Source organism: Falco rusticolus, chromosome 6 (genome assembly GCF_015220075.1).
Source record: "Falco rusticolus isolate bFalRus1 chromosome 6, bFalRus1.pri, whole genome shotgun sequence".
NCBI lineage: Eukaryota > Metazoa > Chordata > Aves > Falconiformes > Falconidae > Falco > Falco rusticolus.
The window spans coordinates 19,009,033-19,028,222 of record NC_051192.1 but is presented as its reverse complement, the minus strand read 5'-3'; the positions used below and the strand labels follow the sequence as shown (position 1 = coordinate 19,028,222).

Here is a 19,190-nt window from a genome sequence, read left to right as displayed (position 1 = left end):
CTCCGCTGTAACGAAAAGAGAAAACACAGCAGCCACGGCTGGTCTCTCCTGTGGCTGCTGAGGAAGCGGCCCTTGCAGTATTTCTCCAGTGCTGATCTGAACTGAATTGTTTCTACGACAACTCACCACTTCTGCTTTGGACACGACTCGTTTGCAACGCCTCCCTCTCTCAGAGCTCCTCCAACCCCATACTGTCCAATCTCCCTTATCCCCAGCCACACAGGTGTAAAATTGCACAGAATTTCTTCCTCTTCTTGATTCTTGATTCTTCCTCTTCTTGATTCTTGATTCTGCCCCTTCCATGCTGAATCCTTGCTCTTCCTTGCTCTTACACTGTCACCTGCCCTGGCTGATCTAGAGTCACTCGGTTCACCCTGGGCTTCCCGTCCTGTTCAATCCCCGCCCCATTGCTTCTTCTGTCTTTCCTCTGAACAATCTCTCTTGATTTAAAAATAAAGTCCAGCCTGGTGAAAAGAATAAGGTGTCACGGCAATAAAACCCCATTAAATAAGATTACATTTGATCACACAAAAAAAAGCCCAAACTGAAACCATTAACAGTGGAAAATATTTGTATCGGGGATCTGCATGACAGCTGGTACGATTAAATTCCCATGTAAAGCCAGTGTTAGTGCTTTCATCTGTCAATGGCTTCTGTTGGGGGGGGGGGGGAATGGAACATTCAACGAGAATGCATTAAAATATTTCACTGAAGATCCATCAAAAGCACGAACAATTTACTGCAGGGAGGTGAGCAAATTATGCAGCTCTAAGCCACGGTGGAGCAGGGCCAGAGCTGAGCCGGCAGCACACCCACCCCAGGAGGGCTGCAAAGCAATTAGTGCCTGTAGGAGAAGGCAAAAGCAGAGACAGACAATGCTGGTGCAGGAATTTCTTCCCCCTCTCCTTCCCAAGGTGGAGAACGATGACCAAAACCAGCATGGTGTTTGCAGTTACTTTCCGAGTTAGCATGAGCCAGCAGATGCTCCCAGGGATATCTTCTGTATCTGGGAACTGCTGGAAAATCGCCGTTGCAGGCATCACGGTGGGAACGGACGATGGGGAGGGAAGTGGGAGAGGAGGCAGCTCCACACACTGATTTGGGGGGAGGCAGCTGGTAAGACAGAAAGCAAAAAACTAGGAAGTCTGGAACAGTACGGCCCTAAGGCACTGGCTCAGGAGGCCAAGGAAGACCTGGACACAAGGAGACCGATGCAGCTTTGAGAAAACCACCTCTGCAGAAGCATCACTGACCTCAACACGCTGTGGGCATCCTCTGGATGCATCAACCAGGAAAGGAAAGGAGCCAAGAGCAGTCCCCAAATTGTTGACAAGGAGAATTTAAAACTTCTCCTACATCGCCAGGGCTGTATCTGTAGCTGGCTTTGGCAAACCCAAGTGCTCCTGCAGCGGCACCAGGAGAACCAGGCTTACTGGCTCTGAAAGAGGGGACATGGCTCTGGATGGGGCAGCTGAGCCCCGCTCCAAGATGCTTTTTGGACTGGAAGAGCACTTTGGCAAACTGGTATGACAACAAAACCAAGAACATTGCTCAGGGCAGCAAAGCAGACCTTGGTGAGGGCCACTGGTCCCTGCAGTGGGGCACAGGCATTTCAACTTTTAATTAAGAGCCGTTAGCCCCAATTTCCAACCCTTTTCTAATTAATCACCCAGTGCATCACTGCATGTACACAAGCTGATTTTATTACGTGAGTGGTTAAACGCCTCAGGAAATTTTCTGCCTCCCACACTTGGCCGGCTCCTTTCCCAGCCAGCACACAGGCAGCCCACCCTGCACGCCAGCCCTCAGCTGCTTCATGAAGACTTCAGGATTGGCAGTGATTGCAAAAACCACCCGAGAGCAGCTTTCATGGTTTCTGACATTGGCAATGCCCCCTCCAGTAAATTTCAGTCTAGACCAGCTGGGAACTGGTCATAACTCTCTCCAGCTCAACAACAGTGTAAGATGGGTTTCTGAAAGTAGCCCCACTTCTCCTGATTAAGTTGTGACCACCGGTTTTTTCCTCCCATCGCAGATCCCACCTTCTAGGGAGTCTGCAAACGTATTAAACCCAGCACCAACACATAATTTAGCCTTCTGCTAAGGAGCATGTGCCACGCTGTGTCCCTGCTGTTACAACGGTACTGCCTCCGAAAGCCTGATCTTATTGACGTCTGTGGGTGTCTTACTCATTAGGATTAGCAGAAGTTGGACTGAGTCCATAATAAATATGCTTTCCAGGCAAGGTCCTGCCTTGCCAGTTGAAGATGTATGGATGGATAAAGGACAAAAGAAGAGCGAGCACCACCAGGCTGAGCAGCAGAAGCCCCTCTCTGCCTCAGCGATGTCCTGGGAAGCGGGTACCACTTTGAATTTATCAGGCTCCTACTCACCATGGGCCTTCATCTCAGCTTCTCAGGAAAGATTCAGGTTCTGCGACTACAAACATCAACTCACTTCTGCTCCCCACAGCTGAAAAGGGCAGCACAGAGGTTTTGCCCACAGCACTGTCCTACATTTCATGGTCAAGCCACTTTTAAAGCTCTCCCACCGTCAGAGCAAGCCCCTGCGGCAAGTGCACTTTTTTGTGTCACTCATTTCCAAAGGGACCGTGCAAAAGATTAAAGAGAATCCAGGGCCAGATCTGAGCTTTGGCTGCTATTCAAAATTGAGGGAGAGGTAAAGATGCGATGTTCAGCTCAGAGGTCCAATGACCCAACAAAGTGGGAGCTGGTTTTCACCTCAGCTTTGGCATCAGGCCCACCTTCTTGTGTCGTAAAGATCTGGCCAGGAGGCAAAACTCAGCACAAGTTCTGCAACAGGCATGTTTCCAGTTATTCCATCAAGTTTCAACCTTTGCAGGTCTGGAAATGCCAATATTCAGCTTTTGCATTTCACAGAAAATACGGGTACTCCAGCCTTTCACCTGGGAGTAGTTAAGATTTAAGCAGCCTGCAAATTGGTAGGTCCCAAGGAAAACCCCGGCAAACTTTACTGATTGACTTGTTTTCCCGTAACTTGCTGAACAATAACATGATGCAACGACTGTCAATTGAGACAGTGAAGCGGATCCTGCCTGAAACATCTGAAATTGGGGACCCCAGAGGATAAAGAGATCAGTGCACTGGCATTAAACTCTTCCCTAAAGAGAAGGATGCTACAAAGGAGCCAGATGCCTCCAAGCCTTGCTAAGCACATTCAATTCGTCACATTAGCTCCAGCAAAAGTTAGAAGCAACTTAAAGCTATGGCTTTTGATGCCTTGTTTTCAAAGAAAGTATCTCAATTTACAGCACTTAGGATGCGGCTAATTGTCATCAGACAACTATTCAGTGGCTTTTATAAATCTCTGCATTTTCCCCTGGGCAACTACACTGCGGGGTGGGGACCTGCAGGCAGCGATCCAAGATGGGAACGATGGGGCCGAGATTCAAAACCTTCCTCCTGCCTCCATCCCCCCGAGAAGGTTCAGGTGCAGTGCCTCCCCAGGCAAGACCAGGTTTTGATCTTGACCGCATATAGTGCAAGTCAAGCTGCGGAAACGAGGGCATCGCATTATTAGACAGAAAATATAACTCTGAAGAAAGATAAAAGTGAATTTCTGCAAAAAACTTCTCTGCTTTAACACCAGCAACTGATCTTGTAAAAACAGGTTAGAGAAAATGGGAAAGAGTATTTGATTTAAGGACTTGAAACGTTTCTATATCTCCTAAAGTTTTTACATTTCAATGGGCCTCTAAACCCACCAGATTTCTCAGGCACAGAATGGCCATTATGGGCACAGACATACTCAGGAGATTATTAGGCCAGGTAAAAAAAAAAAAAAGGCAGCTTATTATACCAGCAAAATAAAAAAAAAAGTCTAATCCTCTCCCTCACATGGCATTAAGCGGCATTTGCCAGATTTTCATGACTTCATCACACACTTAAAATACAGCTGAACGACACCTTATTGTGCCATGTCCTCAGCTGCAGGTATCTCAAAGCACTCTTCCAGCAAGAACAGATTAATCTCCCTCCACCACGTGTGGGGCTGGGTGGAGAAAGCCAGCAGACACTACGGTGATCACACATCTCTATGTACAGTCAAGAGTCATTTTACATTGCCATATCCAGGGATTTATAAGCCAGAGGAGGTCATCTTGATAATCTTGTGTGACCTTCTTTCATGGTGGACCAGGACTTGATGCAGCCACCCTTCCTCTGGAAGGCTCTCACCACACAGCACCATAAAACAACTGTGGAATGACAACTCGGACCAAATGACAAAGCCATGAGTTCAGACCTCACAGCACCGGTTGAACTCTAAATGCTTTCAGAGAACCAGTGGCGGATGGCTGGTGGGGTTGACAGCAGGAAGTTAAGCCAAAACGCACTTTCAAGTCACCTACGTTAACCTTCTGTATGACCACAGGGATCTCATCTCAGACCTGAGCTGTGACCAGTAGCATCTCTGCCGGCAAGGCAACCTGTCTCCATTTGAAGACATCTAAGGTGGGGAACCCACCTTTCCTCTGAGATGTTCACTCTCAAATATTAACAACTTGCTCCTCGTGAATCACCTGCCTGCAGCTCCTAGCTGCTTGGTGGAGGTCATCTGCCCCAGAAAAATACACAGGTGCCATAACCAAACCCTTTCTCTGTTTTTTTTTTTTTCAAGCAGATTGAGGTCTCAGTCTGTCACCCATGGCTGCTTCTCCTGCCCTTCTAACATTTCAATGACCTGTTTCACCACTAGCTTGTTTCCCAACAGTCTCAAGCAAAGAGCTTGGTCAAAACTCAACAAAGATGTTCCTCAGCAAAGTTGAAACATTACACTCTGGCAAAACAGAGCCAGCAGTTACCCAAGGAGGTTAAAACAGTGAGTAGGACACAAAATCAGACAGCGAGCTACAAGGGAGACACAAGCACATTTACCAAAAAGCCACCTTCCCTTACAGCAAACATTAAGGCTCCAAACACTGAGCAGAGCATCAGTGGTAGTACCTGCGCACAAACGTCAGCCCCTCCAGACTCAAAACTATCCCAGATCGTGTACTTCTAGCTAGCTGCCCTCAGTTATTTTGGGCTTTTCCTTGGGAATATTTCTTTTTTTAAATGCTTTGCTATCAGCTCAATGGCCCCCAGCTCAAAATCATGAACCTCCTAGACAGTTTGCAAACTTTTGAGGCAAACTGAAAGACCTAAGATGCCTCCGAGCACCCAACACACCGTATTAGAAGTTTCTGCCCTTTCAGCAAATCAATTCAAAGTGATTCAGTTCCATAATGTGGGGGTGGTTTTTTTGACTCAAGGAGCACAAAACCCCACAACTCTATGCAAGCCCATTTGCTCCTGGTGTTGTTCATAGCTGTGTTGGCCAAATGGATCTTAAAAACGTTAGAGAGAACTAAAACAGAGCATAAATCCAGAGTCTGCCCAGCAATAATGCCCTTATCCAATACTTTATAGTACATTTTTATACATAAATACAAAAATGCAGTAAAATCAATATCTTCCAGCAATCTCCTTGCTAGTGAGGCTCTATGCTTAAGCTTTAAATTAAGTGTCACATATAATTTGACGTTGAAAACATGAAGAATGCCTATGCCCTTGGAGAAGTTTTGACAGCTCAACTTAGTGAACTCGATTGATTTCTGGGCAAAGAGCAAACTCTGCAAGAAACCAGGGACCTCATTGCTCATGTCAGGTCTTTACAAGAAAAAAGCCAGAAGGATGCCCTCAGGAGAGCTGGATAATTCAGGGAGACAAAGAACAAGCTCTCAGGAAAAGGATCCGTTCCAGTCATCCCCAAATATGCGCCAATTCAACCCAAACAGGCTGGGGAAAAACAGCACCATAGGCAGAGTGGGGATGGGGACACCACGAGCTCCCTTTTACCACGCAGCTGAGAATTATGGCACTGAAGATGCGGGAGCCAAATGCATCTTCCTCTTCCGCATGAAGAGTTGACCTCAATATATGCTTTGAAGGAAAAAGAGCACTCCTGCCAACGCAGTCCTCCAGGGAGGGTGCAGATTTACAGCACTGTCAATCCCTTTTCTTGGCACCAACTCTGAACGTTTTATTAATAAGATTCAGTGAAGCAAGCCTCTTGCTTTGCAGGGCAGCACTCAAGCCAGAGGCACCCAGTGCCGTGTCCTTTTGCTTACCGCTGTCCCAAAGACTGATCCGCTGGACCAGACCAAAGTCCTCTGCCAAACTCAGCCTGGGCTGAGGAGGACAGCACTGACCTCAGGGGTAGGATCTGCCCAGGACCTCATCTGGGGCAAAGCTCCCAGTGAAGACCCTGCTGTTCTGTTCCACATGGAGGACTAGGTAGGAGTTCAGCTCCTCTCCACAAAGAAAAGTGGTAACACATCTCCCAGATCATGGGTGACCAGGCTGACCACTTGGACTTGGCTCCAGAGGTGCCATCGTCACTGTACCCACCCATCAAGGAAGGTGAGATCTGCATATTCAGGAGCTGATGATCTTCATCCCATCCATATCCCACATAACCTTGTTTCAAGTTGAGCAGGTACCTTCCCCTCTACCCTGATGATGATTTTTTTTTCCTTCTGCAGAAAGTACAGGGGGAGCCAAGACTTCTCCAGCTCTCCCTTGCGCCTGCAGGCTCATAGCACATGTGGCTGCTAATGTGGAAATGAAAGCAATTAAAGATCAGCCAAACTCGGGTTAATAGAGGTTAGGGAGGGCTTTGTTAAGATGCCTTTGGGAGATGGCAAACTCCAGCAGTGGGGAACAAGTAGGTACTAAATATCCCTGAAACTATTCTGTAACCAGACATTTATTTTCAATGCCTAGATTGGAAAAATTCGAACATCATTTGACTAAGAAACTTGCCAGATCAGCCCTTAAGACCCACAGACTACCAGATACACCAGGGTCCCTTCCCCCTCTGCATCAGCATACTAACACTGAGATTATTTACAAGACTCCTCAGAACGAGTTATGTGTGTGCAGGTTCACATATGCATAAGCAGGATAAATCACATATTTTTTTACCACAGCTGACTCCATTCCCTACTCCCTCTGCAACCGAGGTGTTAGATCAGACTGGCACTTGCTTCTTTGCAAATTCAACCAGAGATGCGGATGAGGAAGATGACAAGTCTCCCTGGTCCTACAAAACAACATCATCCTTGAAGCTGTGTATTTTTTCACAAGTGCAGCTGTCAGAAAGGGTTTGCACTGACCCGCTGGAAATCAAGCAACAAGTCTAGGATGTCAGATGGGGATACAGCACACTGTAAACATCCCGGCTAGGACAGGGATTTTGGCATCGGGAGAGGCTCCATATCGAAACTACACACCTGAGGCTCACTCTCTTAGAGATGACTTTTAACTTTCTCTCATGCTCTGTATTATCTTCCCTCCATTTAACACGTCAGGGAGCTGAAAAGAGAGAAGAGGCTGGTCCCAAGGCAGGCACCGCACGTGCAAAGAGCCAAGCTTGCTGCCAAGGCAGCTGCCAAGGAGAAGCCAAAGAAGCTGTTGCCATCACTACAGATGCCACCAAAAATCTCTGCAGCCATCTACCCCTTCCCAGTTAGGTGATGTTTGTGTGAATTACACGGCTCTGACCAAGACCGCGGTCTTTTTTTCCCTCAATTTTCTCAGCATTTTATCACTAGCTGCTCCTGGGCAAGCTGAGCCACTCCACAAAAGCTGGCAAGATTGCCATGGCTCTCAGCCCAGCTCTCAAATCTATTTGACTGCCCTTACCAAGGACAACTACGGCAGTGCTTACTGAAGACTATCAATCGCCTCCTCCTTAAAGCGCAGCATCACGCTCAGCCGCCCTGGGGTCCTGCCGTGCCCACGCAGCACTGCTTCCTCCTGCCTCCCCCCAGGAGAGAACCCGTCCTGTTTGCAGGCACCAGAAGTTCATCCAATTCCTAATGGCCAGCATCCTGCTTTCTACAGCTAAAACCACCCTGAAAAACACAGATCCAAGCCTCCATTTCAGCCAGGCAATTCTTCGTTTCATACGAAACAAAAAAATCTGACCTCACCCAACACAACACGATGCTCCTCCCGGCACGCTGCCAGGCTGACGGGGCTGTGCGGGCAGGCAGCAGGCAGAAGATGGGATCCTTTCCCACCGTAACCAAGCCCTGGAGATGATGCCTTTCCTCCCTGTAAGCACACTCTCATTCCCAGCCCAGACGCAAAAACCTCAAGGAAATGAGTCCAGCACAACACGGGACTACAGTGCATTTCCGACAGTTCCCGACAAGCTGCAAATCCAGGGGAAATTGCAGCCCTGCACTCTGACACACACATAAACATGGTGTTAAAGCCCTTTCCAGAAACACCACCAGAACTGGGAGGTCTTAGCAGACTGGCATTTTGTAAAGAAATGGATGTTCTTTTGATTGTGTGCATTTACGATGAAGTTTAAAAAACTCAGATGCAGAAAGCAACTCTTTGAGGTGTTTAAGACAACAAATCTTCTGCCATTATCCTGGGGTTAACACACTCAAACCCAGAAGATACTGATAAATGGGCATGGATGTAACCACAGCTCCTAAAGGAGCCCCATTACCCCAGCCAAAGCCATCCCAGAGAGAGATGCAGGCTGTTCAGATCCACCTGCGTGCGAGGTGCAGCTGTAAGGGGATGTGCTCCTCTTGTGACTGGTCTCTCCCCAGGAAACAGCGTTGCCATCCCCAGCTGGCTCCCAGCTCCGCTCCGGTTAGTCTGGATGAGGCCCAGGCCATGCAGCAATCTGCTGCAGCCGGGCAAGGTGGTGAGCAGGCAGGAGAAAGAAGACAGCACTCGTCTACAGGTGCCCACTCCCAGACCTCTTCCACATCAGTTTTCACCTACCCTGGATGTATCGTCTGGAATCTGCTCTCTTGCTTGATTTGATGGCACTTGCACCAAAAATATCCGTCATGTATTTGAACGTCCACCCAAAACCAGCTCTTCAGAAACACTCTTAGCTGGATGTTTCTTCAGTCATCTATTGCCTGATGAGACGTCCCTGTTTTTTACAGTGGCTTCCCCTGGCAGTTCTTCACCTTCTCGTTTTCCCTTTAATCTTTGCTTGTAAAGATGTATGGGAAAGTTACCGTTATTCCCTTCCTCATGTATTAATTATTCAGTGCTTCTTCCCCAGTCCTTCACCTTGAAACAGCCCCCCTCCTTTGTACACCCTGGACCTCCAGACTTCTGTACTTGGCTACCTCCAACTCAAGGCATTTTCAAAATTTGAATGAAAAGGATTTATAGACTATTTTAAGATCCATCTCCAGAGGTATGAAAAGAGTTTCACTGGAAGAGTGTTTAGCTACAAAGCTATCCAAAGGCAGCATATAGTGCATATAAATTGGCAAAACAGATGCATTTTTAAAATACGCGTAATTAAATAATGCAGCATAAAACCAAGCATAAATTATCCCCCACTGAGAACAAAACCACACAGGAAGATACTATTAGAAATCCTTTTTTTAAAACTGATATTGTGTCCATGCACATAGTATGTGTAAACACTTGGTCTCTCTTTAAACTACTCGACTGCTATCAGTGGGTTGCTCATCTCTGAGATGAGAAAACAGCTTGCAATACAAATAAAACTGATTATTTATTCATTTTCATATGGGTGCAGCTGTCTCATCTTTCTAGAGAACCTAAAGCAGAAGAATGCTTATTTTAACATTAAAAGGATCTAGATACTCACTTATTTTTATTCTCTCCGTGTGTTGCTGTTAGTGGCTGTGCAATTAAAGATGCACGTTGAGTTGGTTGTCCGACTAGATTTATTTTACAATTATTTGTAATTATTTGGCTGCAAAGAACGTCCCTGGGATAACACGCTGCTACTTGCAGTTGAGGCTTTCAAATACCTCGTCTCCCATTGCTTCACCTCACTCCTTTCTCAACTTTCTGAGACTGCTCTGTGCTTTACATGAAAGCTTGCAGGAAAAAACTGCTGAGCACAGGGGGACAGAAAAGCTCACGATCCAACTTCCATTAACACATCTGGGATCACAAACCAGATTTACAAGTTGCCATTTGCTGTGAAACCAGAGAAAGTCATTTGAGGAGGGAAGATCTCATGCTCAGGGTTTTGATACTGATAACCCCAAATTTGGGTTTGGGGGGGGGGGGGGGCTGAGATTTTTTTTGCAATGAGATAGGCAATATCCAAAGGCGTGATTGTTGTGACAGACATTGTGGTTCTTCTCTGATGCTCAAGCTGCAGCTAGATGAATGTTGCAAACCTGCTTTCACCTGGCAAATCCTGTCTTGCTATTCAAGGCTTGAAAATTCAGATGAAATTCTGCCCAGCCTAGAAGCAGTCCCAGAGCTCAGCGTCGAAACATACTCGGGAGAAAATAGATGGCACTGGGAGAGTGTGTAGCAAGAGCATGAACGGATTCAGTGCAAGCAGGGGCATATGTACACAGTTACTTGTGTAAGCCAGGTTAAGGCAAATAAACTAGAAGCATCCTGTCTGCAGGGTTTCTGCTGCCATTTCGAAGTGGCAGTGTTGAACTGGCCTGCAGTACAGCCCTTACCAGATGCTGATTCTGCTGCAAGGTTTTGCTCTTCTCCTGCTGTCCATGGCTCTTGTAGGCACCCTTTGCAAGAGGCCACGTAGGGTGCCACATCCAGCTTTCTGCAGGAAGGACAACGATTCCGCCACCAAGACTTCTCCAGTGACAGCACCAAAACACTCATCCTTAACAGAAACATGTTTTAAGAAAAACTCTGTTTTCTCAGCCTTCACTTTACCCTTCCCAGCTTCAAGCTCCTGCTTCTGTCAGTCCATCTCAACTCTGAACTTCATCCTCTATGCCTCTTCTTCCTCTCCAATACCCTTTGGCTGCTATAGTGGTAATTTTAACAGCCAAAAGGCTGTTGGATAAAACAGCTTGCTCTTGTAAAGCTTGGGGTAATGATATAATGCACTGTTGAAACTACTGGCATGCTCCAAGCTGACATGGCTGCATTTTAACAAACCAGTGCTGTCTTTCCTTTCCTAATCTCGCAGGGCAGCTGTTCGATTGACAAATGTTTGCTAACAACTCAAAGATCTTTGGATGGAAATAAATTAAGAGGATTTTCAAAGGTCAGTCCTACACAATAGGAATATTGCCCTTGCAGATTCTAAGTTATGAAAACGGACAAATTTCACCCAATGCCTGACAGTGCAGCATCCATTAAGTTAAGTGGTGAAACAACAGTGTTGGATGCATAAGGCTGAGACCTAAGGGCTCGGGGCTGGGGAAGCTCTGTATCACTTAATACAGGAAAAAAATAGCAGGCTTGTGTTGGCCCCCCCATGTCCATCCTCAATAAATTTTATATGCACTATAAAATTCAATCCAAGGGGAAGCTTTTTCCCGCCTATGACCTCCCCATCTCTGTAGCATCACTTCTCTGGCTCCATGTCTCCACCCAGCCTGGGTGCTTCCCCCCCCCCCCCCAACAAGATCCGGCAGCGTGCTTGGGGAGAGCAGGGACACCTGACTTGCATTTTCTGCGCTAAAGCCATTTTGCTAATATTAGGTAAAATAAAGAGATGCCATTTCTAACCAGCCCTCACTGTTGAAAAAGAGAGCACACAAAGAGACAGAAAGAGGGCAGGCAGCATCTTTTAACTCTTTTTGCATGGTAGAGTATCCTCAGGGATGGAGGATTCAAACTACTTGTGGGCAGCAAAAACTTCCCAGAGTTAGACTGGTAAACAACAACAGCTCAGGAATAGATATGCATGCTGCCAGTGAGCCTGGGAAAAGACACCACCCTTCTGCTTCAGATTTAAGCCAACTTTGACTCCTGGGATTCAGTGGGAGTTTGGTTCTGCCAACAGAGGAGCTACATATCCTCATAGCATCCTGGCCCACCCCCCAGAGGCAGGCAGAGCCTGAGGACCACATCAGGCTAGAGTGACCACGGTTCTGAACTAGCTTTCATCTCTCAGATCTATTTTGGTTACTGTAGGGAAGCTGGCACCGCACCCTGCGGGGCAGAGTGGCACAAGGTCAGAGTGATACCCGCAGCCAGGACTGCTGTATGCCACTTGGGCTAGTTTGTTTGCAGAGCAGCTTGTGAAATTCAGAGCAGCAGAGTGAAAACAGGCCAGGAAAGAATCCATAACGAGGACTATCCTGGTCCTGTATTTGAACTCACCACAGAAATGCTGTGTACTACAGCCTGTACAGATAAAGAAAAGCTTGACCAGCTCACAGAGGAACTGACTGGGAAAGCCTGACCTTACTTTGGCAAAAATATTCAGCATCCCTGCCTTACTTCCCCAGCTGTGCTATGTAGGTGGAGGGCTCATCACAGATGTCAGACAGGTACAATCTCGGTACATTGTCCTCCTTGGAAGAGCCATATGAGAGCCTAAGAAAGATGCACAAACTGCAACTCCCTGACTTACTTAAAAAAAAAAAAAAGACAAGCAAACCCCAAAAACTTCTAGAAGTATTGAAGCCTAGGTCTCTCTCAGCCCTTCAGTCTTAAGACTCCACCAGCTAATTCATGTAATTTCACTGGAAAAGACACATTGCTATTCCCCTGGTCCACGCTGAGAAGTCTGGCAGCAAATGGACTGAGAGCTCAGGGATGGGTCTGAGAAGGGCTGTCGCATCTCATCTGCAAGGCAGAGAGCATGTTAAAAGTCAGCAAGGTGGTTTAGAAGTGCCCCTGAGATACCCTCTTCTTGTTAAGCCATCAGCTGCCATGCAGTACCAGGTCATCAGCATCAGTAGGAAGGAAACAGCAACATCCATCTTAGAGATACAGAAATGCACAATGAAGAGAGTCACAGCATCTTCAGTGGAAGAAGAAAGTGGTGGAAACCCAAGGGATGAGGTCCCAGGGGACTATTGGAAATACCTTCTTTCTCTTCACTAAGTGAGGCAGAGCTTATTTTTCCACACTTTTCTCTTTGGCTGATAGCCCAGTTGCTTTAATTAACAGAGACTTTCGTCAGTGCAAATCCTCAGTATTGTTGTGCAATTACTTCTTCAGCAGGTTCCTTCTCTTTCTACTCGGTATCTGTCAAACAGGATTTCCACTACAGCAGTAGAACAAAACGCCTGGCAGAGCAGGTGAGATTATTTTTAAATTTGCTAAATTCAGTACGTCTCGCTGTTTGGAATACATTATGTCCAACGATGCTCGGTGATGTTGTTCAGCATTTACAAGGTGCTGTGTCCCATCCTAGAAGAGGTTTAGTACAGGCGTTCATATCTGGGGGCTGAAGGCATCAAAATAAACACTGTATCTCAACTCACAGAGGAAGGAATTGGGGTCACACTATTAACTCACTGAGCAGCTACTAAAAGAGCCAGTATATAAACTTGGTATATAAGCAGAGGCAAGAAGCCATCAAGTTTGCAGGGAAGAGGACAGAGGATTTATTAATGCTTTCTTTGATGGGAAGAGGACAGAGGATTTATTAATGCTTACGTGGCTGGGAGAAGCAACCATAGAGAGCTCTCAGGCACGCAAACCCACTTTTGGCTTCCAGGTTTATTCCAGACTGGAAGCTTTCTGAAGAGCTCTGAGTTGGGAAGGCTGAGATCTCAGTGGGAAAGTTCTGATGTGTCTGGATGAAATGAAGACAGCTTTCTGCCAGCACGTCTGTCCTCAAACCCATTATCTAGAAATGAAAGCTCATTTATATAATGTTAGAAGAAAAGAACTAGCAAACCCATACCACAAATCCCTAATCAGCGTTTTATCTCTTGTTGTTCCATGACTACAGCTCATCGAGAAAAGCAATGTCTATCAGCTCAAATACCAGACAACAGGGCCGGGAGCTTACCCCGAATGTGGTCAAGTAAAGGGGAAAGGCATTTTCACCAATCGCGCAATCTCACCTCAGCAAGCAATAAATGCCTTCTCACTTGACATGGCAGAGCTGGTTGATGACAAATCAGGATACAAGCCCCAGATGGGCTTCTGAGGACCTTCTCTTTGCTCATAGGCTTCGGCTGCTGGATCCTAATCGCTGGAGCCATTGGCTGAATCCTACTTCACCTAGTCCATGTCTCATATCAGTCCCACCGTCTTCCATCCAGAGGAGTAGAAGACAGCAGCAAGAGGAAGACCATCCCCACCCTCTCGAAGCCATAGGCTTTGTGGTGGGCAATGCTAAGTTCTTCAAAGCTTGGCTTGCCCCGAGACTTTTAGTATTTAGTGATCTATTTAAACCTCTCCCGCTAGTCAATTAAAAAGTTAAACAAAATCAAGGGGAACAAATGCTTGCATCTAGAGGTAGTTAATACATTACTGCCAAACACATGCTTGGGACGAATAGAGACTGCCACAACCACCTCCCACAACTCACAATATGGCCTGGGAATTAAGGACCGGCATGTGTTAGAAATTACAGAGTTCACATACATGAGACATGATTAAAAACAATTCCTTTTATAAATTTCTGATAAAATCAACCTGATTATTACCAGCGGTTTGAAACCAATTTACTTTGTCACCTGCATTCAAAGCAAGAGGAAAACGAGCCTTATTGCAAAGAATTATCTAGCTTACATCTGTTATATTCCCTAGAAAAGTGCTTTTCTTGCTCCCTGTTTGCTCTCTTCTTTCACAGTAAAAGATGGGGCTGTGCCTTACTGCAGAGATAAGGCGGGCTCCCAGCCGCTGGAGCTCTGGGCAGCTCCAGAGATCAAAGCCATGATTAGCCCTTTCACATTGAAGTTGGAAACTGAACCTCCCTGCCCAAAATGCTTCAAGTGTTCACTGTGGAGAACAAAACCATTTAGTTTCCCCACACAAACCTTAAAAAGCCCTCAGAGTTCAATTTAGATAAGTATTCAGAAACCTGAAGACTTTGCTAGACTATTTTCATCTGGAAGTGTTATCCAGGAAGCCTAAGAAAAGTTTCACTAGATTTCCCATCTTTCTGCTGCTAGTAAATCTGGGAATAGGTGAAAAGAGCATTTCTGTAAGACTACACGGAGATGTACAAGTGCATGCTTTAGTGACAAGGCACAGCTTTCTGTTCTCTGTGCCTCAGTTTCCTTCTAGCTTATTAGCAAGATGTCCTTAGCTCTGTGCTTATGATCTTTTTGCAAATTGCAGGAAAAGGGAAATAATCTTTCTTTGCAGGACTAACACAGATTTTCATTAATTAACTGAAGGCTTTAAACGAATAGAAGTGACTTAAAACTACTCCTTTCCCCCCTGATTTTCTCATGCTCTGTAAAATAGCATCCCCTCACTACCACCAGGAAAAAAAGCTCCATCCTTTCCGCATACTTGTAGGTAAACTGTGCAGATTCCAGGGATCAGCAGTCAAGATCAAACTGCAGCCCATGGCTCTGAATCCAGTTCCTCCACCACCCTTCTGTTCATTGACTACTTTTCACAGGAGATGAACCTCCTCCTCCAGAAGCACAGGAAGGAGCCAGGTGCTGTTTTTTGGAGAGGGGAGAGCTCCGTATCACAGCATGGCAGGGAGATCCGTCATGCTTTATCGCTAACTGCGGTGTTTGATTTCAAGAAAATTGAAGAAAAGGTATCTGTATCCATCAGTTAAATAAGGGAGAGCAGCATCTGCCTCCTCGCCAGAAAGAGGAGGGTACTGTGGGGAAAAGGGGTAAAAGACTGTCCAGGAGATGAATAATCCTGTGGCTGCCGTGCTGCACCATCACCAGCCCACCGGTAAACTTGGGCATAAGTCACCATCTTCTATCTGAGAGCTGCAATATCATTGCTGATCGATCCCACAGAGCTTGGGGAGGCATCTGTGAGCTACATCAGACACGTAAGAACAAGCAGTGATTAAAACCTCTCTCTCTTGCTTCTCATCTTTCTCTAACCTTGTATCCAAGAGTTACCTTCTTCTTTATAACCTTCTCATGTCCCTCACAACTGCCTCCTTGATGTCACAAGGACCCACAACGTCCCTCCTGTTCCAGCAAACTTTAGCAACAGATTTTCTTTTGTCCCATCTATTTAATACCCACAAGCCTAAGCCAAATTCATGACCTTAGTGACTGCAGCTCGCTCCTTCTCTCCTGTGCCTGGGGACCCATCCATTTCTTGTGGTACAACATCAAGTTAAAGCTGCTCTGGGAGACAAGGCTGTCTTCACTTCACAAATAAGACAGCCTCGTACAGAATGCATAATCAAATGAATTTTGCACAGCAAAACCACTCCGCCAAGACAGAAAAAAGCATGGGAAGAAAGGAAACGCAGGTACTTGGGCTCTGGGGCTTTACTGGAAGAAGAGCGTAGCTTGCAGTGAAGTGGATGTCAACACACTGTGCCAAACAGACCAAGTAAGAGATGTAATAACAAAGTCACAAAGAATGAAAACAGAGTGAAAAGAGAAGGAAAAAAAAACAGAGAAAAAGCATCCACACACTCAGTCTCCCCTCATGCTGGTTCCACTGTATGGAATAATCAGATGACATTAAATATTCTGTTGTTATTGACACATGCACATGCAGGCCACCATGCAAACCCTAAAAGTAGCAGGAATCCAGGCCTGGAAAAACAATGTGTTATTTTGCTGCTGCACTGACTCCAGTGCCAAGTCCTATTGTGCTGCTTTTGTCCCCTAGCTGTTGAGACAAAGTCTGCTCCAAAGTGGAAAGCATTTTAAAGATGCACAGACAGCTTTCGTGTTGGTGGTTAAAGGTTTCAACATGGGAGAACTGGCCCCCACGACATCTTCAAGCTTTCACGTGTGAGCAAAACCATCTGATTATGTAGTGTGCAAGGATGCTTCCTTCCTTTGTTATTCCTTTCAAATGCCCCAAAGTAATGCTTTCCTTCTGGTTACTGACCCCATTAGCTGCATCCTAAGCCAAGGGAATTTGGAGAGCTGAGGCTGCAGTAACGTTTTGTCTATGGAAAATACTACAAACCAGCATACGGCACGTGAGAGAATTAAGTGCTGGCTTTAGGCAACAGCAGTGGAGATTGCAAGAGTGTCTGAGTTAATATTCAGAGCGCAAATCCCTAAGAAGTCAGCGCTGCTTGTTACATTATCAGCATACATACACGCATCACTGCACCTTTGCTTAGGCCCTGCAGTGACAAGCATCTGGATTTTAGCTTCGCAGGTAAACTAAGCAACAAATTGGCTCGTTCCTCTTCTAGTCTACAACACTAAAAATATATATTGAGACAACAAAACTCACAGGGATTTGAGAACTAATCTGCCTCTCCAGCAGCACCATGATCTGCAGGCAGCAGGTGGTGCTACGTACCCAACAGCAGCACACACTTTCGTGCAACATTGCCCTACCTTGTAAAATTGCTCTCACAGAGAAATCTAACTCGTAAACCTGTGATACACTGCCAGTAAAGCTGGTGCACTGACTGGGGCCCATTTAACCCAGAGATGGTGCAACTCTCTCATGTAAAGTGACTCAGTCCTAAGAAACAAGGTCATTTTCTCAGCTGATTTTGTCATGGAAAGCATAGCCTGAATCATACCTTCTGGAAGCAAACCGGTAGCTCCCCACTCCCATATGCAACTCAGGACCTGCAAGTTAAGTTGGGTTCCTCCTGATTTTGTATACAAAAGTTGCGAGCTATGGTCAGGCAGGGAAAAGCGTGAAGCTCTGACTCACCAAACAGCTTCAGCAGGCAAGCTGGTCCAGAAAAGCAAAAGTCACATCACCAAGGAAGAGTTTGGTAAGGTGCTTAATTACCTAGTTGAGTCAGGACCCGAGCTGGTATTTATGCAAAGCCCTCAGGAAGGAAAAGGATCGATTGGAATGGTGGTGTGATCAGCATGGAGAGTTTTGTTCTCTTGTTCAACTCACAGTCCCCAAGAGGGCCTCACCCCGGATCATGCACATCAGTCTGGTTTAGCTCAAGTTACTGGTGACTGTGCGAGTTGTTAGCTTGCAAGGTTGGCTCTGCTCTTACCAGGAAACCAAACCTGATGTTGAAGGACAAGCAGAGACGCTCATGCTGCCACCACAGCATGCTACACACTGCCATTCAGGCTGATCAGGTTCTGTTCCTCCTCCTCTTACCCAGAAGCATCACCCTAGGACCCCATCACGGTCCTTAAAATGGAGGCACCAAAGCACCTTCAAGTATTTCTGCTAGAAAGAACGCGCAAACCTGAGGCATCTGTCCTTCAGCGGCGAGCGCGGCACAGCATGGTTATACAGACGCTGCCCAAACAGAAGGGAAAGTCATGACAGCATTTCCCCTCAGCCTGCTCCCGATTAACAAGTGGCATTTGAAGGGACACCGAAGCCAGCCAAACAGGTCTGCAGACACAGCAATGCTTCCGGATTAGACATTTTCCAAAGATTATTCCTTTTTAAACAAGCAGCTAAATTGAATGAGCTTTCTCAGCCGGCCACCAAGCCAGCAGAAAAGGACGTTACGCCACTGGAACTGGCTGCAGAGATCAAAGCCAGCTACTTATTCTATAACAAAGCCGAAGGAAAGGATTAGTCACTGCCGAAAGCCACAGGAGCTGGCATTGGCAGTGAACCCAGCTAAATTGCTCAGAAATGCCTACAAGCACACACCACCTAACCCCGGAGGAAGGAGAGAAAGCAAACTGCTGCAGGGCTTCTCCAGCCATGGCTCTGTCACCAAAGGACCTGCACGCATGGAGAAAAGAGTTAGAAAAGAGTTCAGGCTGTCATTTCTTAGAACATGAGCACAGGCTGTGAAAATGTTGTCTGGGGCTGAATAAGGTTTAGCCCCTCATGTGGGAAGCCCTTTTATGGCTTGGCTGGGTTCGTAGGCAAAGTTCCACGCACGACACTGGCAGCCCATGCAAAACCCTTGCACTTCCAAATTAATCCAACCAAAAGCTAATCATTACTGGGAAAGTGGGAGAGATGTTACACTGGCTCAAAACAAAGTGAAGCCACAACATAACTGGATAGCCCTGATCCGAACAAACAACGCCCCCTCCCCAGCAACACAACCCGACATCAGGTCAGTACAAAATCTGAATTATTAGCTAATGAGGAGAAATCTCTCTCTCCCTCTGCCTCCAACATATGCAGCCCAACCAGCTTCAATCTCAGATGAAATGACGTTGTTTGAGAAGTTTTCAGGCAGGCTGCAGAGCAGCCAGCAATGTTCAGATGATGCTACCAGCCACCAGGCAACGCATCCAAAGTGATGGATTTCAGACCAGTAATGTCAGCAGCCACCCTGAGCTGCGTGCAAAGGGCTCAGGTCAGGAAAAAATAAAGACAAGTCTTGAG

At 46.4% G+C, this 19,190-nt stretch overlaps 1 protein-coding gene across 14 annotated transcripts in view; it reads right to left on the bottom strand.

Annotated features, from left to right (window-relative positions):
* The window catches only part of EXTL3 (exostosin like glycosyltransferase 3), a 134,631-nt gene that overhangs the window by 11,062 nt on the left and 104,379 nt on the right, over nt 1–19,190 (bottom strand). The window lies entirely within an intron of this gene.